Raw genomic sequence first — 24,597 nt, forward strand, 5'->3', positions numbered from 1 at the left:
CGTATTAGATCCAGTTACAAGTTCATTAAATGGCACTATTTGCAGTCAGTTTGGTCAAAACCACGTTTAGTAGTTTATAATGGAAAATTGGCATTCTTTTTACCTGGAGTTGGTTTCACTCGTGTTTCTTAATAGTCCTGATTTAACATTTTTACCTCTGTTGGTAACTTGTTTGACTCTTTCTGTGTTTTAAGTCTTTTTAAATAAATCTTTCTTGCAGGTGTGTAATGGGATTGTATTCCTGCCAGATCTGAAGGGGGGAAAATACTTTAAAAAAAAATTATTGTAAATGTTGTTTGTGGTGAGAATTTTTCTGCCACTTAGTGTCGCACACCCAGATGTGTAATGCTTATGTACCAGTGCTTGATTGTCACTTTAGAGATGGTTCAATTTCGACAGATGTTGTTTTGAGCATTTGGCACAAGTGACATTGTTTGGACTGAAATACAAGATTAGTTCTTAATTGTAAAGGATAATTAAGAGCGATCTCTTTTGATAAATTGCCTTAAGTAGTTTTTCTTTTTTTTTAGAGCACTGGTGGGTGGCTCTTGGAGACATAAAATGTGTAAGATTAAAAACAAACAAAAATATATATAACATGGAATTTGGTTTTAGTCAAAGTCTAGTTCTAGATTTATAGCCTCTGTTCTCATAAAAATCCATACTAGAGGCAAGAGGAGATTAGGAATCCACTAATTTTTTTCATTGATCAAGAATTTTAGACCTGAAAGGAATCTTCAGAACTTGTATTCCCAACCTCATTTGCAGATGGGAAGCTGAGTCCCAGAGACTTCAGTAAATTTCCCACAGTTGTATGTCTAGCCAGGTGCCAGCCAGAACTATTTTCTCTGTAAGATCTTCTCCATGTCCTCCCAAACAGCTTGCTTAGAGTCAGCTAAAATTCAGGACTTTCAGCTTATTCCAGTGCTTCTCCTTTTATGTATTGCTGTGTGTGTGTTTTAATGTATTGAGAGAATCTAAAAATTTTTCCAAGAAAAGTTCAATTCTTTAGCTTTTCCTCTCCTTTCTGTAATTTGGATGATCCTATAGCAGTTGAATGAAATAGGTAAAGGAGTATACAGGATCTCTGCCTTGTGTAGTTTCTGGTTTTAGATGTTATGACCTTTTCGAGGGACCCAGCTTCTTCCAGAGGCAGGACCAGGCTCCCCTGTTCCAAATCCAATGTAAATATGCCCTGATAGGTTCTAACAGGCAACTGTGGGCTCTTTTGACTATTGATTTGAGGTGGGATGGGGAGAAAGAGCAAATATCAAGAATACAGTTTCATATGTGTGTGGTAGTGGTTTTGCTGGAGTGTTTTTAGCCCTGATTCCTTGTTTGTCAGTTAACTCTTTTTAAAAGTTTAACCTGGGAGACTTCCCTGGTGGTTCAGAGTTAAGACTCTGGAGATCCAGTGCAGAGGGCACAGGTTCAATTCCTGGTCAGGGAATTAAGATCCTATATGTTTCATGGTGTGGCAGAAAGAAGAGTTTAACCTGGCTATGTGGGGGTGTAAGTTATTAGGAGAGTAAAAACATAGCAGGTGTTTCTTGTTCATAGGGTAGAGTCCAGGCAGTGACTTAGGAGGTGGGTTGCTACTTTGTTGTGGAGCTGAGAGATTTATGTTAACTTTGCCAGAAGACTGATATTTCAACGTTTAAAAGCATTAGTTTGGATTTGCTGGGCTTCTATAGATAGCACCTCAGGTTGGTAGTGATAATTTTAAAATGGATTGAACATAATCCCTGGATTTTAATCACATATTTGTAGTTTAAAAGGAAATTGAAAAGAGGAAAAAGGAATTAAGGGAATTTCTTCTTCCCTTACCACTTAGTTTATACCTTTATGCACCTGGGCTGTAGAACTGTTTGCTTGCACTTTCACATTAATGTAACCAAATTTTAAACTTGTGTTAATGTATCTTCTTATAGTCTGCTCTTTGGGGACATGCTCACTGTTAAATACTTGTGAGATTAATAAATTAAAATTTTCAAGACAGTTTGAAGTTAGTAATTACTATAAAATTCCTATTTCAAGTGACTCATTTTTAATCTGTGGTGCTGTAGTATTAAATAAGGGCCTTGTATACTCATAATTATGGTAGTCATGTGACCAAAAATCAGATAGACATCGAAGCTGCTCATTCTGGGTGTTGGTCTGAGTTTATTGGTGCTTCCTCCACATGATTTGGAATACATTTTTATAGCAAATAATCATCAAAAACATGAGATACTCTTAAATCTGAGCCAGTTTGTAGTTGATAGTAGGATGAGTTTTTAAAGAGGATGAGTAAAGTAAATGTGCTTAAGCATGTTTATAATAGCATCTTAATATTCCAGTAAAGGGAAAGAGAACGTAAGCAGCCAGTGAAATAAGTTTTCAGTGTAGTGAAGGGAAAAGTAGGAGGTAAAATGAAATTAGAGAGGTGGGCAGGGACCACATGTAGGATCTTTTAGGACATGGGAAATTTTTGGATTTTTTATTTTAATCATCAGGTTTTTTTTTAAATGAGGATGATTATACGATCCTACATTGAACAGTTAGAATCATTCACCAAGAGTAGGGGATATGTCTGAATCCACTCTGCCTTCAAAACAGTAAACTAATACTGATCATTTCTGACAAAATGATCAGAAGGATTTTCATATTATTGTCTTTAGCCTAATAACTTCAACCTGTGTTTTTGAAGCCATTGGCTTTTGGACAGTTGTCTTTTAGCCTGCAATGTCTCTGTAATGCCGGTGTTAAAAAGGAAATGTAATTTGATAAAGCAGGTCATCCAGATGTTCATGGTAGGCTGGGTGGTAGGCATACAGGTGTTCAGTGTAAAATTCTTTACCTGTGCTGTGTGTTTATAATGCTGTGTGTTGCATGTTTATAATTTTGGAAAATTTACATAAAATTCATCTGCTTTCGATTTTAACTTTCAAGAGGGCAGCATTATAACATTCAGAAAATAAGGTTAATACTGTGCATTATGTTGAATGAAGGAGGCCAAAACATTTAAAAGTTGTAACTTTCATGGTATGTCAATTAAAATTAAATTCTGCATTTATTCCTCCTCTGGATTCTGAATTACTTACCAGATCTTTGGGCAAACCCGTTTTACATCTTGTGCCTTTTTTCCCCCATGAAATGAATAGACATAATTCCTGATTTCGTTTTATTTTGTGTGTGTTTTTATAGTGCCTTTCATCTGAGAAGTTCAGGGCACTTTGTAGAACTTCTGCTATACAGGCCGTGGGTCTTGCAGCACATTTGTAAGGTATGTAAATAACTTTCATTCCTCTTTGTCCATGGAAGAGAAATTATTATGTATTACATATTAACGTAAGTTCTAGGGAAATGTAGGTGCAGTACTGTTAATGATTTTCTTTTCCACCAACCTTGAGATCTTTATCTTACTCCATAACTTTCACCTCTGGTCTCATTTTCCTATGTGTCTCTATACGATACTCCTGTAACTTCCTTTTTCTCTTCTCTTCTACCAGTATTTCTTTCTTAGTTGACAATATATTTTCTGACCTCTTAATCTTTAAGAAGATATCTTTACCGCATTTTACACATATTTCTCTCACTTCTGTGTCACTCTCATCTTAATTCTTCTTTTTTTAATGTCTTTACGTTTTCATTTTTTCTATAGTTCGGTCACTTTACACATATCCTACCACAGCCTGTGCTGTGGGTATGTCTGATTGTCAACAAAAAATAATTCAATCAGAGAATGAAGATTGGAGGATAATTCTTCCTCTTGCCAGAGGAGTCAGCAGTAGTACTGGTTTGAGTGGGAGCAGTGTTAATAGCAGGTGTAACAGCCCATCCTGGGACTATTCAGATATTTTAAACTGATTACAAATAAAGGAAATAGAATCATCTAATTTAATTGATACCAAGTATCCTGATTTGGTACTATTTTGACTACCTTTTCTTGTTCTCCTTGGGTCGGAGGGAACTCCATATATGAAGAAGAGAGCTCTTTAGAGGATGGATGTTCTCTTTTGGTGAGATGGGCTACCTGGCAGGGAAGTCACATAATGGTAGTGGTTTTGGTTGGCTCTGAACTTCTTAGCATGGTAAGAGGAGTGGCCAAGCTAGCTTGTCATTTTTCATTCATTGAAGAAATAGTTCCTCAATAGCTACTATGTGCCGGGTGCTGTCTTGGGACACATTTGAAGAAAACAAAGGCGGTCCCTGCCCTCAGATAGTTTTTTCTTTCTTTTACATTGTCTTTATTCCTAAAAACATTAACATTGTGAATCATTTCATCTGCTTTTCTCAGTATCACCGATGAGAAAGTAGAAAGCACATCCAGGGTTAATATCACTGCCCATTTTTATTCTAGTAGGAAATACTGATGACCTGTGGCAAGAGATTAGCCAGTGCAACTGCTGGACATAGGATGACAGCTAGACTAGCACTGCTGGCCATGATTCTCTGTTGCAGTCCCGTTAGGCTTGGAATTTCTCCTTTCAGCAGATTCGAGTGATGCTTTAAAGTGGTTTGATTGATGGCCTCTTTTAAAAAAAGGACAGACTGTGTCAGGGTTTTCTCAGTTCAGGTTTTGCATTATTGACTTAAAAACAAAAGTAAGGTTATGCTTTTGCTCTGTAAGTTTGCTTAAATCAGAATTTTTTTTTTTAAACTGGAAAGGCTGATGGCCCTATAATTACAATAGAATTCTGCCAAAAATGACCTGCCTGTCTGCCTAGCTAGTTATCGATCTGTCTTGAAGCAGATTATTTAATTTCTTTGAAACTCAGGACCTACATCTGTGAAATGAAGATTCTATTTCATAGGCATTTTAGATGAAATAATATGTGAAGAGCATAGTGCTCAATGCATGTTAATTTTCTCCCTTGGTGGAAATACTTGTTCTAACTCTGGTAGATTCTTCAGGTGTATTTTTCTTTTAGGATATCAGTGCATTGAATTTATATAGTGACTGTTTGCTTTCAGAATGATGAGGATTTTGATAGGAAGTTTAGTTATATGAATTTTTTTACTGCCACCTGACTGTATAGGAGAAGCACGCGTTTGTTGTTGTGTTTTGTTTAACTGTAGGAGTTAGTATGTTGGACTAAGGTTTTACCATCATTTTTATACATGTTAACTGACATCATGAATAATAGTTTGGTAAACATGAGACCATGTTAATCACAAGTTGTCTAGATTCATTCTTGGGTTGTAGTAGTGATTCTGCCTTTATCTGACGATGGAATCATTTAGTTTTACTCTTAAGCATTAGTAAATAGTAGCAGCAGAGATGGCACTGTCCAAAAAATGGACAGAAAAGTAGGTCCATGGGGTGGAGATTTTTTCCTATTGTTACTTGCTGCCACTGCCTTTTATTACTGAAGGGGTTTTGAACAATATCTAATCCATGCCAACTCATACACATTCATGTGTCTTAACTGTACCTGAAGAATCTTCAATCACAAAGCATTTATTTATCCTGTATGAACTATATGCAAACTTCATTTATCTTTCAGACTTAATCTTTAGAAGTATTATTTTCCATTAATTAAGTGTTCTCACCTTGCATCCTTACCATAGTCCCTAAGGCAGAAGTCCCTAAAACTTACAGGAAAATGTTTTGAACCACTTTGTCAATTTAATAGTAGCCCCCCCCCTCCCCAAAGCAGTTCCCACATTAAAAACAGATGTTTTTGCAAGGAGAGGGACAAATGAAGATACCTTTTTATTTTCTGAAGCTCCTAGCTGATCTAAAACAGAGTCCACTACTTGAAAAATTGTTTGCTTTGACTTTAAGCATGTGGCTGAAAGTTCTGCTTTTGTTATATGTACTCTTGTTACTTTTACCTTATTCCCATGGCAGCTGTATCTGAGTTGGTATAGTGCAGATGAGTTGTCCTCTGGTGCCTCTTCCGTGGGCCCAGAGGGGAAATGTTGGGCCAATCTTCTGGTGTACTTTTACATAACCCTACTGTTATTCAGGTTTTGAGGCCTAAGGAAGTATGTTTAAGGTGGATATTTAATGTTATAACAATACAATTTTTTGGCTATGAGATAATTTTATTACACGATTTGGCAGTTTTGCTGGAAATACTACAGTGTTTTTTGTGGAAAAGTTCTTTTTTGGATGAAGTCTTTTGTTTAACTTTTAAAGTAATTCAGAAGGAACTCTGTTTATCTTTTGATAGTCTTAAGTTCAGAAAAGGAAAGCAACAAAATATCCTAAGTAAGAGCATGGGCTCTCTGGAGAAAACTTGACAGCTAAGTACTAGCTCTTACACTCGACATGTTATGACTGGATAGAAATTATGACCCCTTTATAACTTAGTCCCTTCTCTGTAGAATGGCGATAACAGAGGGCTGTGGAGGTGCAGTAAGAGAGAACTACTTAGCCTCAGTGCCAGACAAGCAGATGCAGCTCTTTAACTTCCACTATTCAAGTTATCATGTGTGGTACCTAGTAATCACACTTTAATTTGAAAGATAATTTTATTTGGAGGGGGGAATAGCACCCTAAGAATTAATTTTGAGAGAGAGAAACACGTCTCTATACTGAATCCCTGTTGCTTTGGAACAGTGGTTCCCAAACCTGTCTGTTCCCAAACATGAGATCCAGTTCTTCAAGCTGGAATTACTTTGGAAGGCTTTTTAAAAATCACTTTTATTGAGGTATAATTTGCATAAAATGGGCTTATTTAAATAACAGCTTAATAGGTTTTTGGTAACTACATGACAACCCACTCCAGTATTCTTGGCTGGAAAATTACGTGGACAGAGGAGCCTGGCGGGCTCAGTCCTTGGAGTCACAAGGAGTCAGCCATGACCAAGTGGCTGAGCACACATGCACCTGTGTAATTGCCACCCAGTCAAGACACAGAGCATTTCTTTGGGAGGCTTTGAGATTTTCTATTTTTAACTAGTTTTTTATTTAAAAACAGTATGTATACTTGGTAGGACTGTGAAATACAAGTCAGAACTACAGTGAGGTAAGACCTCACACCCATTCAGATGGCTGTGTTTTTAAAAAAAGTGTTCTCAGGAATGTAAAATGATACCGCCACTATGGAAGACAGTATAGAGGGCCTTAAAAAATGAAATAGAATTATCATATGACCCAGAAATGTCACTTCTGGGTTAATACCCCAAAGAATTAAAAGCAGAGTCTTGAGATATTTGTACAGCTGTGTTCACAGTAGCATTATTCATAGGAGCTGAAACAGGGAAGCAGCACAAGTATCTACTAGCCAATGAATGGATAAGCAAACTATGGTATATACATACAATGGAGTATTATTTAGCCTTAAAATAAAAGGAAATTCTGCAGCGTGCTACAACATAGGTGAACCTTGAGAACACTCTAACTGAAGTAAGGCAGTCACAAAAAGACAAATACTGTATGATTCCACTTCCCATGAGGTGCTGAGAGTAGTCAAAACCGTAGAGACAAAGTGGAATGCTGGTTGCCAAGGGCTGGGCGGGGAGCAAGAATAGTCTAGCGCCAGAGGGCAGTTAATGTGCAGTGGGTATAGTTTTAGACTACAAGATGGAGAGTTGCTGGATACACTGTGGTGATGGTTGTGCAACAGTATGACGGTATTTAATACCACTTAACTGGACACTGAAAAATGGTTAAGATAGTAAACTTTGTACAGTCCTTCTCAGACTTTTGGCTTCTGTTGGAGCTTTAAAGGTATTTTAGGGCAGGCGGGTTGGTAAAGTGTGGATGTTCAGTGCACAGCAGAAGTGATTGAGTTTGGAAACAACAAGCCTTTCTCACATCTCAGCCTCCCAAGGTTCTCACTTCAGAGAAAACCTTTATACCTGTTCCTGTATATAAACCAAGTAACTTTCATATGTATCCTTCTAGTGATACCCTGTCCCTTTTTTATATACAGACTAATGCACGCCCCACTGTTATACATCTATTCTTTCCCCTTAACAATATGTCTTGGTAATTATTTGACAAGATAATTGTACAGTATAATTGAAAGTATACATTGTGGAAAATAGTTTGGCAATTCCTTAAATAGCTAAATATAGAATTACTGTGAGACCCAGCAATTCCATTCCTAGGTATATACCTAAAAGAATTGAAAACAGGTACACAATTGCTTGTACATAAATGTTCATAGCAGTACTATTCAAATAGCCAGAGTGGAAATAATCCAAATGTGCATCAACAGGTGAATGGGTAAACAGTGTACATACATACAATGGAATATTATTAGCTATTTTTAAAAAATGAGGCACTGATACATGCTGTGGTATGGATAAACCTTGAAAGCGTTATGCTAAGTAAAAGAAACCAGACACAAAAGGCCACATTGTATGATTTCATTTATATGAAGTGTCTAGAGTAGGTAAATCCGTAGAGACAGAAAGCAAATTGGTGGCTGCAAGGTGTTGAGGGGAGGGGAAACTAAGGAGTGACTGCTTAATGAGTATGAGATTTCTTTGGTGGTGATGGAAATGAACATGTTTTGGAATTTGATAGAATTGGTGGTTGCACAACCTGAATTATGCACTTTGAAAGTTAACTTTATACTATGTGAATTTCACCTCAACCAAAAAAATTGTTTTTTAAAATATATGTTGAGGCCTGACCCTGAAGAGTTTTCAGTTTATTAGTTGTGGCAACTTGAGAAGAATAGTGATTTTTGTGCCAAAATGAAGCGTGCCTGGCTATGCACTGTCATTGCTGGAACATCTGAGCAGGCCATGAGCAGCTTGGGGCTCTTGCTTCATTTTCCTCTGTGTGTCATTTCTCAAGTCAAGCACTGTCTTGGGGACAATGTCAGTGGAGAATTAGGTTGCACAAAGTCCAATTCTGATTCTGTGCATCTATTTAAAGTTCACCCTGAAATATTTACATTTTGAAGTCATTGAAACAGTGCTCCTCTTAGGAAGCCAGGAGGTATGTTCTCTCCCGGTGTTTCTTGGCCCCCTACCCTGCAAAGAATTTAAATCTGGGATGATTCCTTGTTGGCAGTGTTTCGGAGGCTTTGTCGTTCTCTGCTTATGTACCTTCGGCCTGCTGCTTTTGGTCTCCAAGGTCCCTTGAACTGATACTGACCCTTGGCAACTGCTTGATCAGGATGGCTGAATAATATTGATAGTACCAGGCTCAAGCTCATTCTGAGCAAATGGACAGGTGGTGGTTGGGGCCTCCTTGCCACCCGGTTCCCGGCGGAGTTCATAAATGCCTTTGCTCTCAGTTTACTTCCCCTGGTAGTTACTGGTGCTTCCAGTGTGCTCAGCACAGTCCTAGATACAGGTGAGCCAGATTGTTGGTAAGACAGATTTCTGCCCATTGCATTGAAACATAGTTTCTTCCTCTGGCTTAAGGAAGAAGTATGTGTCCTATCCATTTGTATGTGTATTTTAACAAAAAGACCAAACAGCAGTATGGAGGAGGGTACTGGAGAAGGGAGTGCTTATTATGAAAATCTACACTTGTTTTCAGCCATGTTTATTCTTTGAAGAAAAATCTGATTCTAGTTTGGTTGTTACTTTTAGGATTATCTGAAGGAAAGCCTGTATTTTGACTTTTACTTTCAGTTTTATAGTTCTGATAGCTTTGCTTCAGGAGGGTGAATTGTAGGGCATCCTGTAAACGTTCATTTGTGTGTGTTTAAGGACAGGAAATACGGCTCGTGTAGAAAATTTGAGATCCTAAACCAAGATAGTATCGTTGTGTTCTGGATAACTGAAGCTTGCATCTTTAAGCTTTACAACTTGTTTTATTCCTATAGTGAATATCTTTTTCTGTCATTGTATCTGGCCTTAAGCTTTCCTGTGTAATGAGGTCTTTGCTCCTAAAGGATTTTTAAGGTCTGTCCTTAGAGTATGTTGAATTGCGTTAGGACTCTGGCCTGGCCTGAGTGGCACTTCTCTGCCTCCCCATTTTACATTTCTGAGCCTGATTTACAGGGTTTTCTACTTCCTTGTCATAGGCTACACCTCTTTCTCACTTACGCATGCATTTTCTTAAACTGCTGTGCACTTAGCTGCTGCCCAGCTAGACTTACAGAGTTGGCTAAAATAAGAGTAAGTTCATAGGGAGGATTTGAGTTTTAACACTCCTTCTATAGATAATTGCAGTTCCTGATTTTATGAGGGGTTTCTGTATTCTTAAATTACAGCAACTGTGTCTTAGAAGATAGCTCACCACTGGTGTACACAGCTGATCTTTTTGTAACCACTTTCTTAAAAATTTGCACGCAGCAAATTGGTTATATAAAGTTTCTTTGTGAAATGTATTTTTTCAGATTTGTTATTTGAACACTTAATTATTACATGCTTGGGCCTGTGCTTGTCCAACAATGATGAATAAGAGATGTGATTCTTAAACTAATTGGAGTTTGGCAGGAAGAAACTTTGGAGGGGTGTGATGAGTGAGGTAGAGAGAAATGTTACGGATTCAGAGTACTTAAGGGGCCTGATCTAAATTGGGTCAGGGAAGGCCTGAGAGAAAGTGACTTAGCTTTAAGTATGAGGTTATCTAAGTGGGGGAAGGGTGGATGATGTACATCCAGGGGAGAGTGAAGGAAACATGGCTTAATATCCTGAATTACAGGATATTGTTTTGGCTGAGGGTGGTTGTATGCTTTGGGTTTTATAATTTTATGTTAGTGGTTTGGGAATTGAAGTTTTTTCTTATCTGCAGTATGACATTTTGTACCCATATTTCATCCAAAATATTTTTTATACCTCTTGAATTGACACTACTCCTTTCCACAGAAACTAACATTGACAAAACTTAAAAGTTGGGGGTAAGTTATTATGTACACTAGGATCATTGTTCTTCATAATGAAATGTGAATTTCATTCCTGTGAAGGATTTTTGAGTCTTAAATTTTCCTTGTAAAATTTGAAGTTTAGTTTCCCAAAGACTAGACAGTTTTTGGTTTTATAATAGTCATATGTACGAAAACAATACTGATTTGTAACTTCATTAGAGAAATAATATAAAATTTCAACTGGATTACATAATTGAGGCATATGGATGCTAACAAGGTAAGTCCTATGAACTCAACTTCTAATCTGTTGTGTCCTCTGTGTTTAAAATAATGAATGCAGTACAAAAGTAAAAATTAAGTCATGTCCAAAGCTGTGCTGGTATTAAATGCTTTTATTTCTTGAGTGATTGAGAGGTGGTAGAAAGCTTGCTGTAGTCATCACTGTTTCTTTTGTGCAACTAATCCCTTTGAAGAATTACAAGGTAAAATAATTTTCTCAAGTATGCTGAGTTAGTGATTTTTTTCAAGCTGTGATTATATTCTCTGCATGGAAATTTATTCATTATCTTTCCAAAATATTGTAAAGATCTTGATCCAGCAGAAGCAGTACAGTTATTCAGTTGAATTATTTCTACTTCTCTTTCTTGGCTGGAGAACTGTTTTGTGCCTGCTTATAATGAAGGTTTGGCTAATAAAAGTCCGTGTATATAATGCATTCATTGTAATCTGGTAGCATTATCATTTTTTTTTTTTGGTAGCATTATCTTAAAAGTCTTTGGTGGCTCCTTATCTGCTAAAAACTATGCGCAGAGGCGGACTTACTGTGAGTCTAAGAAAACAAATTCTGTAAAAATGTGTGGTACCTAACCAAGTTATCAAAATTATTTAGGAAATTTACATTATAGAATTCAAATTGCTGTCTGGCCCTACAGTTTAGCTTGAAGTCATAACTCAGCCAATCCCCTCCTCACCTAATTTAAAGCCTGTTTTGTTTTTATATCAGGAGGGGCTCAATGTATTTCTCTGAGATAACAGCATGGTTATTGGCCATGGAAAAATCAGACTTGAGTGCATTACAAAAGGTTCTTAGAAAGTATTAAGAGGAATGTGATTGTGTGTTTATAGCAGATTGACATTGGGTTAAGGATTTCATAATTGCCATTCAGAAAGTTATAAAAATCAGACTCATTTGATGGCAAAACCTAAACTGAACTGGTGAGAAGTTGTGTAGTCTTCATCCTACTTGGTGTGATTGTTGATTTATTTTACTGAAGAACTGTTGACCCAGTGTGTGTGTTACTGAGTATTTAGCATTTGCACCATATTGCCCTTCTAAATATGAAAAATTCAAAATTTAGAAACGTCTCTCCCCAAGACTTGGTTGAAGAATTGTGGGTCTGTAGTTCTTGGCAGTGAGGGAGATGCTAAGTCTTTTTCTTTAATGGGAAAGGAGAATGCAGGATGAAGTATGGTTGGGATGTGCACTTTAGAAAAATAATTATTTGCTGAGCTGGTAAAAGTTTCATTTTAAGAAAAATATTCCTTTCAGATCAGGCCATGTTATAAACTGTTCTTCAAATTCTGGACAGATAGAATTTGAAGGGACAGAGTTGCTGTTTGTATAAAATAAGACCTAAATGATAATGACACACATTTATTGAACATTGACCTCTTTTCCATATATGGAAGCTCTTTTTGTATAATGCATTATTTAATCTTTATGATAGTCCTGTTTGGAAGGTTCCATTCTTCGCTTAACAGATGAGGAAATTGTAAAGGGGCACGAAGCTAGTAAGAGAACTTCCAGGTAATGTAGCTCCTTTACCGCTACTGTAAATGCCTTCTTTCTACTCAGTTGCTTCCTATAACTGGAAATTAATTTCTCAAAGAACCTTTTCTTTGAGACCTATCTGTGTGGGACCTATCCATGTAGTGAATATTTCTCATTTTATGTAGTAGTCCATATATTAGATCCTGTATGCTTGTGAGACACCCCAGATGGGACTCTGATTTTGAACCCCCCAAATAATATTTGGTCAAATAACATTGGTGAGAGTGTTTTGGGTTGGGAGGGGTGGTGGATCAAAATCACTGGAATGCTGAGAGCTTGTGTCAGCTGTCCCCTTCATGAATCTGTGGGTGGTGGAAGGGTTAAAGTGCATGTGATTACACCTTCCTCCAACTACAGTGAATAATCAGGATTATTCATAAGGTAACGTAACAGTGGAGATGCACAGTTTCCAGGCCTTTTCCCCTTCTGCTTGGAAGGACTCAATAGAATGCAAGGAGGGAATGCTTATGGGCCTTAAAACATTTACTGAATTAGGGAAATTTTCGTTTTAGGGAATAAAACACCACTATATTCAAGTAACCTTGATTCTGCTTTAATTTATGGAAAAAATAAATTTCTTGTATCTTCAGTATTTTAGCTATTATTAACAAATTGTTTCTGATCCCCTGTAATGAATCTCTTCATCCTGGTTGAACACTGATGCCCCCTAAAATATTACCAGAGCATTGGGCTTTTGCTGAAGGCCTTTTGCCATACCTCATGTGGTAAGATAGACATTTAGCCCTTTTTTCTCCTTTTACGGTGTTGTTTCATACACAAATGTAGGGGCTAGCTAGAGTTTTTATCTACAGTGGTTTGTTAATTGTAAGCCTTATTTGAAAAAAATATAACTTCCTACTTGAAGAATAAGACTTAAGACTAATTCAGGAAAGCAGGCAAGTAACTAAGAGGAAGTAAATTTGAAGGGTAATGTCTATTTTTAGTAACTTGGGCTTCTGAAAGTTTCCTTTCAAAAAGTTAGAAATGAACCCTTTCTTATACCAACGCATTTCTATCTATGAACTTAGGAAGGCTACGTTTCTTAATTCATTTGGTGAACATACTTCTGTTCAGTGATATTTTTGACTTTGCTAGGCATTGTAGGGAATATAGAAATGAAGATGGTTATCCCTCACAGATTTGACTCCAGGCTCCTCACAGATACCAAAACCTGTAGATGCTTATATCCCTTATATAAAGTGGTGTAGCATTTGTATATAACCTGTGCACATCCTTCCATATACTCTAAATCATCTCATACTCTAAATCATCTCTAGATTACTTATAATACCTAATACAGTGTAAATACTTGTCCCTTAGTTTACATGGGGATTGGTTTCAGGACCTGACCTGAATACCAAAATCTGGATACTTAAGTCCCACAGCTAGTTGCATTCAGGCAACCATAGGTCGTGTGGTGGTATCGTATTTATTGAAGAGCCAAGTATAGGTGGACTTGGGGAGTTCAAGCCTGTGTTAGCTGTAGACATAAATTCAGTGTATCACCAACTGAGCTATGAGGGAAGCACAAATTCAATGTAAATGATATATAAATAGTTGGAGGCATATGGCAAATTCAAGTTTGCTTTTTGGAACTTTCTGGATTTTTTTCCCCCCCCGAATATTTTTGATCCATAGATGAAGAACATACAGATAGAGGGGGGCTGACTGTCTAGTCTTTATTTTTTCAAGTGGAGCTTACAAATAGTACCCAATAGTGAAGCATTGGCTGTTATATGCCAGGTGTTGTTTATTCTAAGTAGTTTCTTTTGTTAACTGAATAATTAGTACTATCTTATGAGGGTAAGAGCCATTATTTTCCCCATTGCCAGGTGAGGAAGTAGAAGATCAGAGGAGTTGAGTAACTTACTCAAAGATTGACAGTTGCTTTGTACCCTAGGCACTTGATTTCAGAAATCTTCTCTACCAGTGCAGCGCATCAAGTGATGCAAGCTTACACGGTCGTTTGGGAAACAGCTGTAAGAGTTTGAAGTTAAAGAAGAATTTGTGTTGGAGCAGCCAGGGTGTCATCTCTGGGGAGGGCGTAACTTGACCTAAAAGGAGATAAAGAGGAGTGTTATGAGTAGTGTGAATCAGCCCTTGGCAGTGTTCAACTGCTTGAACACAGATAATCTTGTTTTACCTCCTTGTAGGGAAGAGAGGGTGGACAGTGTTGGTTAGCCTAGGGAAGTTAAGTGAGAGGGGAGCAATATACTTCTGTTAGATTCAATATACTTGTTAGATTCAATATACAGGAAGTCAGATTCCAAGATGGAGTCTTACACATGTGCTGTTTTGCCCCTTGCCCTTTTTGCCTAATATACTACCCAGACCTTTCCAAGTCAGTCAGTACTAAAATTCACTAATCATTTTAAAAAACATAGTACATACATTTCATGTTGTTCAGTTGCTAAGTTGTGTCTGACTCTTTGCAACCCCATGGACTGCAGCATGCCAGACTTCCCTGTTCTTCACTGTTTCCTGGAGTTTGTTCAAACTCAAGTCCATTGAGTTGGTGATGCCATCCAACTATCTCATCCTCTGTCGCCCTCTTCTCCTGCCCTCAATATTTCCCAGCGTCAGGGTCTTTTCTGGTGAGTCAGCTCTTCCTAGCAGATGGCCAAAGTATTGGAGCTTCATCATCAGTCCTTCCAAAGAATATTCAGGGTTGATTTCCTTTAGTATTGACTGATTTGATCTCCTTGCTCTCTCAAGAGTCTTCTCCAGCACCACAGTTCAAAAGCATCAATTCTCAGCCTTCTTTATGGTCCAACTCAAATGTGTACATGACTACTGGAAAAACCATACATTTTATAGATTGAGACGATGCAAAAGGATGTATAGTTCCTAGAAGTAACCATTAAGAATTTCTTGTGTATTTTTTGAGAGAAAGTCTGTGTATATACCAGTGTTCATTGTCCTCTAGTGAATGTTAATTGTGTCTCTGCCAGGTTCTGTTCCGTATATCTGTACATCTCACTAATACATGCCATCATACTAATGGCATGACTGTAAATACTTAATATCTTTATTTTTTTAAATTTAGTCTTATCTTTGAGATCAGTCATTAACAGATCTTTAATGGTTGTATAATATGCCATTGTATGGATACTTAAATCAGTCCTCAAAAGGGACACCTAAGTTGTTTCTAATCTTTTGTTAATATATTAATAATAAAGCTATTGCTGAAGTAGACGTTCTTGAACATAAGTATTTACATCCCTTTGAATATATTTATGAGATACATTCTTATAAGTAAAATTGGCTGGTTCAAGCAATGTATATGCAGTTTATTATTTACTTATTTTGGCCACCCCTTGAGGTGTGCAGGATCTTAGTTCTCTGACCAGAGATCGAACCCGTGTCACCTGCAGTGGAAATGTGGAGTCCTGACCACTGAACTTCCAGGGAATTCCCAGTATATGCAGTTTAAATTCTAATATTGCCAATAACCCTAGTGAGAAGTTGCTGTCTCCATTAATATTGCCATTATTTAATATCTCCATTAATAGTGTGCTCTTTTTATGGCTTAATCCCTTTACTACTCAGATACTGAAATCCTTCAGTTCCACTGGGGTTTACAGTCCAGTGATCTTACTACCCTTTTACTGTCCTTCAATCTCCTTCACTTCCCAATTTCCTTCTCAGAGTTCATAGTTCATCACTGTAATCACCTCCTTTTATATATTTTTAACTCATACCCTTTCTCACTTCATCTTATCTGGCAAAACCTCGGCCCTTGTTGAATCCAACTCTTCATTTATTTTACCCTTTCACTGATTGTCAGGAGCAGGAGAAAGATATGCTGACTGGTCTCATTTTGAACTCAGGATCCATAACCTCAAAAGTGGCTCTTTCCGAAGTTAAACACTGACTAGCCATCCCATTAAGATTCCTTGGTCCATTTATTTTATTTTCAGGACAATATGGCACTACGTCCTTAGCTCAAACCTGTTTCCCTTCTCCAGCCTTACTGTCAACCAGTGATCTTGCCTCTTCCTTAATTGAGAAAATGGAAGCAATTAGAAGAGTCCACCACTACACCTACTTACCTACATTTGGCTGTTAGGGGCTTAGGGGCTGCTTCCTCCTCTGTCACGGTGGCGTAGTCCTTTGGGAGTCCATAGTTCATTTCCAGGATTAGCCTCTCCACTTGTGTGCTACACGCTAGTCCCCTCTGATCTCCTCAGAACCCTGCTTTAGCAGTTTTCCCCTCCCCTGCATCAGTTCTACATTCAGTCTATTGATGAGACCTTCATAGCCCACCTAGCAGCCACAGAGGTGCGGGATGTAGTTTTTATTGTTGGTAGCCATTTGACCAGGAAAGAAAATGACTGAGTTGAGGGAAGCGCACTGAGCAGGGTCTGCCACACTTTCCAGACTTTTTTTTTCCCACTTGCTGGCAACAGTTTTATTGAGATATAATTCACATGCCATACAGTTTACCCATTAAAGGTGTATAAGTTGGTGTGTTTTAGTGTATTTGTTTATTTGTGGAGTCAACTTTAGAGCACTTTCATCACCCTGAAAAGAAACTCCTGTGCTCTCCAGCTGTCATCTTCCAGTCCCCCATCACTAGTCCCCAGCCTTAGGCAACCACATCTCTGTAGATGTGCCTGTCCTGGATGTTTCAAGTGGAACCACATAATATTTGGTCTTTAGTGACTGGCTTCCTTTATTTAGCATAAAGTTTTCAAGGTTCATCCACACTGTAACATGTATTTTCTAACTTGAAAGAGCATTTTATCCTACCTTCCTCAGTGCTCATCTCCATCTACCACAGTGTGGCCAACATAATCCTCACCTGTGGCCCGTTGAGACGTTTTTACCCGTGTGCTGCTGGAGACCTGATGGCTGTGTCTGTGCCCTTTTTGCTAGTTGTATAATATGGAGCGTTTCCTTGAAATGCTCTTTCTTTTGGTGCTGGTTCTATCATAGCTTTCTGACTTCTCTGCTCAAAAATCTGACTTCCTCATGTCCATCTCTTTCATGTTGCTAGCAATCTCTGTGGATAGATAGATCATTCTCTCTCCCTATTCCACACACTTGAAGGCTGTGCTGTTTTTTCCTGTAATTAGAACTTAGTCTGAGTGCCAGTCATTTTCATCAGGTTGGGAGAAAATGTGCGTAGGGTTAGGAAAAAAGCAATCCAGACCCTCACCATGGTCTTCTCATTTCTACCCTCATTTCACCTCCTAGCCGTTTCTCATGCTGCTGCAAGGCTCTTTGATAGTCACAGATCTGATGGTGCCATTCCATTGGTTTTCTCTTGTTTACAGAGTAGAAGTCAGGTTGCCATAAATGACATTCTGGATCTTTCAGTCTAACTATCACTCATCTTTCCAGCTTTATTGTCTCCTCTCTGACTGCTTTTGTTTAAGGTCATTTGCTCAGGCTGTTCCCTCATGTTAGAAAGTATTCTTGAGCCACCACCTCTCTTCTCAGCTCCTGCCAGGGGACTGATTCTCATTCTTCAGGTCGGGGTCAGATGTTACATTTTGTGAAGCCCTCTGGCAGAATTGCTTGCCTTTCTCTCCATTTAAACCAGAGAGCATACGCTTCTTTTAAACACGTTTAGTTACTGTGTTGTTTTCTGTAAGGGTGTTTTTCAATAAGTCTGCTCTCTAGCACCTACAATAGAGAATGGCCCATAGAAAGCTATTGGTTTGGGTTAGACTGATCAAAGGTAAGGGAAATAAGAATTGAGACAAGGCCACTGGATCTGGCAGGGAGGTGATCACCATTGTACTGCAGTGTAAGTGTAGGTACTAAAGGATGTAAGAGTAACTAACTGGGGATTGGATGGGAGTGCCTTCTAGAATTTATCTTTAAATGACCTGATAATTTTTCTGTAATGTTTTCTAGAAAAATCTGTAACATGAAATTATCCTTGTAGCATGCAAAAAGCAGTACCCTGAATAAGAATCTTGTGTCTTACCAAATAGCCATGGGAGAATTGTTTAGAATCATTGTGTCTAGTAGACTTTCTGTGATGATGGATGTATTGTGTATCTGCCTGTTGATACAGTAGTCATATGTGGCTGATGAGTGTTTGACATGTGGCCAGTGTGACCAAAGAAGTGAGTTTTTCAATTTAATTATAATATTTTTAAAAATTAGTCACATGACTATGGCTATCATGTTGGGTGTTGAAAGTGTAACAGTACCAGTTTTGGGAGTAAGTGCAAACCAAACATTCCGTCTCATATTCTTGCTTCAGGCAATGACTCTGCTTCCCTGAACATATTTTTTCATTGTTTTTGTATTCCAGTTGATAACTATTGAAGTCTGTAACTTCCTTCCTGCTTATGAATAATTTAGATATGAGAGAAGTCTTACTTAAGCATGTTGAGGAGAGCTTCCCTAGTACTTCCTTTCAAAGTCGGGTTGAAGTCAAGTTTTTATTTTTCTTGTGTAGCAGCCAATGTGGTAAATTATATGGTGGCTTTCATTCATTCATTCAGCAAACACGTGGAGAGCCTACTAGTGTCTGGCTTGGCCTTGGTCATCTAAAAATGAATAAAACTGTCCCTGTTCTAAGTTAGCTTTCAGTCAGTAAGAGGAGTCTTTGTGTCTGACTCTTTGCGACCCCATGGACTGTAGGCCCCCAGGTTCTTCTGTTCCTCTGTCCAGGGAATTTTCCAGGCAAGAATCCTGGAATGGGGTTGCTATTTCCTACTCTAGGCGATCTTCCCAACCCAAGGGTTGAACCCACGTTGCCTTTTGTCTCCTGCAAATTGGCAGGCAGATTCTTCATCACTGTACCATCTGGGAAGCCCCTTATTTAAGTAAGAATGATAAATAGGTATGAGGATATATATTATAAATATATAAAGGAGATTCTGTGGAGAAGGAAAAGGAAATAGAGAAGGAGATCAGGAAAGAAGTAACTTTGTCATCTTGAGAGGTAAATATTTGATAGAGAAGAGGTAGGGAGGCTTCTTGGGCAGAAGGAAGGTGTATACAGGACCAGAATAGGCTTTTACTGTTTACAGAATTTTATCATGGTGCAAATGTTAATGGAATAGACCTAGAGTGAATTGGACCCTTTACACCTTTAATGTCAGAAGGTTGTTAGAAAACATTGCTTCTGCAGTGCAGTCCTTAAAATCCAAGTGTGTGTCTGTGAGTGAGCTTGTGATCCAGGATTAAATTTCTGAACTTTGATCCATAAACTGATTTTTCTGTCCTATGACCCTTCTTACCTCAGTCTAGATGAAATCCTTGTTCCGTTAACTTAATTGCTTAGTAAAGCCAACTTTTTAGGAAGTTATGCGTATTAACTGTTGGTATATAAACATATATTGATGCTTACTATATTGTCATTGAAATGTCTCATGAATCCTGAAGGTACCTTAGTTCAAGCATCTTTCTACTTGCCTTAGTTCTAGATAAAGTGTAAATAAGAACCTGGCAGACTACAGTCCAAGGGGTCACAAAAGAGTCTGATGAGACTTAGTGACAGCATTGTTCCAGATAAACTGTAATTAAGCTATGTTTCTTAAAATCCAAATCAGTGATATTTGCAACAGTTGCTAGCTGCACTCACTTGTCACTTCGGGCTCTTTGAACAACTGCTCAGTAACTTTTTCACTGTTAAGTAAATTTTTTACTTTGATTCCCCATTTTCCCCTTTGATTATCTCTTTCATATTAACAAACTCTGTCATATTAATAAAACTGTTCCTGAAAGAGTTTTATTTAGTTTCTCTAAGGCTGCCATTGTAACTCTTCCTTGAAATCCTGAGCCTAGGATAGGCCATATGTTTTTCCAGTCTAGCTTTTGTTTGATCTATATTTTTTTTGTTATATGTTGCCTGTTTCAAAGTGAAACAGATTAGATTTCCTAAATCCTGACAGGAGCTGTTAGCCTGATTGCCTCTGATAGCCAGCCTGTGGTCACTATAGATAGAAAGGGAAGCCTCCTTTTCTGATGGAATGGGGAGGGAGGTGGGAGAGGGGTTCAGGATGGGGAACATATGTATACCCGTGGCGGATTCAGGCTGATGTATAGCAAAACCAATACAATATTGTAAAGTAATTAGTCTCCAATTAAATAAATTTATATTAAAAAATAAATTAAAAACTGATTTGCTTCTGTCTTCTAAATCAGTGTGAAGACTGGGGCCTACTGGTCACCTTTTTTTTTTTTAAACACAAAACATAAAATTTACCTTCTTAGCCTTTTCTTTTTTCTAATGTTTATTTGTTTACTGGTATTGGTTAACTCAATACCAGCAAAACAAACAACCCAATCAAAAAAGTAGGGAAAAGACTTAAACAGACATTTCTCCAAAGAAGACATACATATGGCTAACAAACACATGGAAAGATGCTCAACATTGCTTATTGTTAGAGAAATGCAAATCAAAACCACAATGAGATATCACCTCACACAGGTCAAAATGACCGTCATCAAAAAGTCAACAAACAATAAATGCTGGAGAGGGTGTGGAAAAAAGGGAACGCTCTTGCACTGTTGGTGGGAATGTAGATTGATACAGCCATTATGGAAGACGGTATGGAGATGCCTTAAAAAACTAGGAATAAAATCACCATATGACCCAGCAGTCCCACTCCTAGGCATATACCCTAGGTTGAAAAAAACACACGTATCCCATTGTTCACTGCAGCACTGTTTACAATAGCTAGAACATGGAAGCAACCTAGATGCCCATCGACAGATGAATGGATAAAGAAGTTGTGGTACATATACACAATGGAATATTACTCAGCCATAAAAAGGAATGCATTTGAGTCAGTTCTGATGAGGTGGATGAACCTAGAACCTATTATACAAAGTGAAGTGAGTCAGAAAGAGAAAGATAAATGTATTCTAATGCTCATATATGGAATCTAGAAAATGGTTCTGAAGAATTTATTTACAGGGCAGCAATGAAGAAACAGACATACAGAATAGACTTATGGACCTGGGGCGAGGGGAGGAGAGGGTGAGATGTATGGAAAGAGAATATCATGGAAATTTAAATATAAAAATATTTATTTATTAACTTGGTAACTCTGGGTCTTAGTTGTAGCTTGTGGGATCTGGTTCCCTGACCAGGGATCAAACCCAGGCCCCCTGCATTGGGAGCTCAGTGTCTTAGTCCCTGGACCACCAGGGAAGTCCCTGTCTTAGCCATTTTTAAGCGTACAGTTCAGGGGTATTAAATATTAATATATTCATGTCAAGAGTTCCAAGGTAGCTTCATGCTTTAAGATTCCAGGCTTTCATTGCCCTGCCAACCAAATAAAATTCACATTGTTATGCACCCATCACTACCATTTATTCCATAACTCTTTTCGTCTTGTAAATCTGAAACTCTATACCCATTTAATATTAATCCTCCATTCTCTTGTCTCTGTGGACCTAGGCAAACACCACTCATTCCCCTTTGTATCTTTATGATTTTGACTAAAACATAAGTGGAATCATATATTTATTTTTTGTGACTTATTTCATTTGGCATGATGGCCTCCATGTTGTAGCACATTGCAGAATTCCCTTCCTTCCTTGAAGCTGAATAATTCCTTGTATGTATATATACCACATTTTACGTGTCTGCACTTGGTTTGCTTTCATGTTTTAGCTCTTGTGAATAATACTGCTATGAACATGATTGTGCAACTATCTCTTCAAGGTCCTGCTCTTCAGTTATTTGATGTATGTACCCAGAAGTGGAATGCTGGGTCATATGGTAATTCTGTTTTTAATTTTTTGAGAGGCCTCTATACTGTTTGTTGTAGTGGCTGTAGCGTTTTACATCCCTGTTTAACACTTGTTTTCTTTGTCTTTTTAAAAATATTGGCCATCCAAATACATGTGAGGTGGTATTTAATTGTAGTTTTGATTTGTATTTCCTTAATAATTTGTGATGTTGACCATCTTTTTCACGCGCTTATTGGCCATTTGTATATCTTCTGTTGCCCGGTTTTGAATTGGGTTGTTTATTTTTTTGCAGGAGTTCTGTATATATTCTGGATATTAATCCCATGTCAGATACGTGGTTTGTAAATACTTTCTCCTCAAAAGTGGGTGTCTTTTTACTTTCTGATGGTGCTCTTTGAGATACAAAAGTTTTTATTTTTGATAAAGTTCAATTTAACTTTTTTTTTTACTGACTTTGCTTGTGGTGTCATATCCAAGAAATTATTGTTAAATCCAGTGATAAGATTTTTCGCCAGTATTTTAAGTTTTTTATGGTTTTCCTCCTTTACCTATTTGAGTTAACTTTGTTTATTGTGTAAACTCAGAGTCTGGACTTTTTGCATGTGAATATTCCAGTTCCCCCAGCACTGTTTATTGGAATGACTTGTCCTTTCCTTATAGAATGGTCTTGGCCCCTTGTTAGAAATCAACTGACCATATATGTGAAGGTTTACTTCTCTGATCTCTCTTCTATTTATCTGTATGTCTGTCTGTATACTAGTACCACATTGCCTTTTGGTTTAACTACTGTAGCTTTGTGGTGAGTTTTGAAAGTAGGAAATCCTCCAACTTAATTTTTCTTTTTCAGTATTGTTTCGGCTATTCTGAATCCCTTATTTCCATATGAATTTTAGGAGCAGCTTCTTAATTTCTGACAAAGAACCCTGCTGAGATTTTGATAAGGAATGCATTGAATTTATAGATTAATTTGAGGAAGATCAATTTGAGGAGTATTGCCACCTACGTTCCATGACCACAGATGTCTTTCCATTTATCTAAGTCACCTTTCTTTTTTGCAACCCACTCTCCCAACTTTTTTTCTCCATACTTGTACCCAGAACCATAGGCGTTGAGTTAAAGGTAAAGAAGCCTTGTCTTCCACCACTTTGTAGAAAATAAAAGTAAAATTGCCAGAAATAGGAAGCACTTGAGTAATACTATTATAGACTGTTTCGTTTATATGAACACATCTAACTCTCATAACAGCCCTACAGTTTAGAGCCTATATTCTTATTTTACAGAAAAAGAAATTGAAGCACAGAAAGACTAGCTTGTCCGGAGTCACACAGCTAACCAGTAAGGGGCAGAACAAGGCACTGACCTAATAAACAAATTTGTTCCACAGACTGTATTTCTAAACATGCTATTCTCACCCTCCTGTCTGCTCCCACAAGCATCAAGAAACAATCCTGCAGATTTTAGTATCCTTTTCTCTTTTGCCTCTTCAAGCAAATCTTGGTGATATTGTGAAAGAGTCAGTTAATCTGTAACTCAGTAATTGATTACTCTGAATCACTTCTCCTTAACTGAGTTTTTTATATATTTGATTAAGTCTTGTGGTTGTAAACACTATAGTTCACATTTCCCCATCTTTCTATCCTTTTTTTATTTTTTTGGCACACATTCTTTTTAAGACTATCATTTACACACCAGAGGAAGAGAGCTACCAAATGTCAAGTACGTTTGAGTTGCTGTAAAGTCATCGATTTAGTTCTAGTGTGTCTTAGTCTCTTTACTCTCGTTGGGAGACAGATGATGTCAAGGAAGGGTAGCAGCTTTCTGACTTTCAGGAAGCTCTGCTACAATTAGACTGATAAGTGGTGGCCAGCTCTTTTCACACTTTTTTACAAGTCTCATGATTCCCTCTGCTTACTGCAGCCTGTTTGCACTCCTGCCTGTCACGCTTAACCTTGTTGCAGTGTGGGAGTGGTCTTTCAGACATTTCTCAGCTACTTCCTGCACTTGGGTAGGTAAACTACAATGGTGCATTAACATTCAGTTCTCTCCATTTCACACAGCAGTCTTCCGTGATTTCCTCATGTTTGTGTAACCATGATGTTGACTCACTTGTGTCTGAGTAGCTTCCTGAGGACTTTCTGGAGCTGTTTTAGTGCCTAGAGTTTAGTATGCAACATTCTGGAATCTTCTAGATTAAATTGAATTGGAAATTAAAAAATAACTGCTAACTGAAGGTTAGCAGGCAGATATTGTAAGGCACTCATGATTGGTTTAGTTCTCCCTTTTTTTTTAAAGTCTTTAGTCTTCAATTAGTGAAATCGTCCTATAAAGAAGACTGTGGTCTCAAAGTGGTGCCTAGATTAGTGGTATTAGCATCACATGGAATTT

The 24,597-nt window shown here is 37.8% G+C and overlaps 1 protein-coding gene across 1 annotated transcript in view; it reads left to right on the forward strand.

Annotated features, from left to right (window-relative positions):
• RHOA (ras homolog family member A) overlaps positions 1-24,597 on the forward strand; it is a 49,896-nt gene that overhangs the window by 882 nt on the left and 24,417 nt on the right. The window contains 1 exon segment of the mRNA NM_001286443.1: positions 3,187-3,265. The gene's annotated coding sequence lies outside the window, so the exon portion shown is untranslated.

The sequence above is a fragment of the Capra hircus genome, chromosome 22 (genome assembly GCF_001704415.2).
Source record: "Capra hircus breed San Clemente chromosome 22, ASM170441v1, whole genome shotgun sequence".
In the NCBI taxonomy this organism is placed as follows: domain Eukaryota; kingdom Metazoa; phylum Chordata; class Mammalia; order Artiodactyla; family Bovidae; genus Capra; species Capra hircus.